Genomic DNA, 750 nt, shown 5'->3' on the forward strand with positions numbered 1-750 from the left:
GCATATCTGATTTCTGCTTTATGGTGGTCAGTCCACTACACGAAAGGAATTTCTCGTGTTGCCACGTTGGTCTGTAGTGGATATGACAGGTGCTGGACATCCCAGGGACCCGACAGGGAGGGCTGTCAGCAGGGGAAATCTATAGCTAACTGTCGCCCTCTTCTGGTTACATTTAGGAACACCACACCATTCCCAATAAAACTCATGCAAAACATATACAACTGTAGAAATTACTGTAAAAAAATCAACTGTAAGGCCATTTTTTATTTACAGGCTAAACAAATAACTTAACAAATGTAATTCAACGTGATGCAGAAATTCTCTATTTTCTTATCAGTCTGTTTTTAAATCCTCAGTGGCCTGAGGTGGAAGATGAGATGATGAAAGCGATCATTTACCAAAAAATGCGGACCATGTTCACGGTTTGGAGATGACGGCTCCACTGCAGATGAAGACCACTGAGAAGATTCATAGATGCAGCGAAAAAGGACATGTAGTAGGGTGGTGTGACAGAAGACGATGCTACAGCAGATGGTGTGTTTAGCGCCCCCTACAGGGAACAGCCGAAAGACGAATGTCTGAATCTTTTACCTCTCTAACGTGCATAAATACTTGGATTGACGCCTGTTGTATACTTCTGTCTGTACCATCCATAGAAAGACATGTTTCGTGAAATCTCAACGTTAAACGTACCAAAACAGAGGTTTCGCAGCGAGCCCATGACGTCATATCATCGCGCCAGAGGACTCC

This window comes from Neolamprologus brichardi, chromosome 5, assembly GCF_056152115.1.
Source record: "Neolamprologus brichardi isolate AB-2024 chromosome 5, ASM5615211v1, whole genome shotgun sequence".
Classification (NCBI taxonomy): Eukaryota; Metazoa; Chordata; class Actinopteri; order Cichliformes; family Cichlidae; genus Neolamprologus; species Neolamprologus brichardi.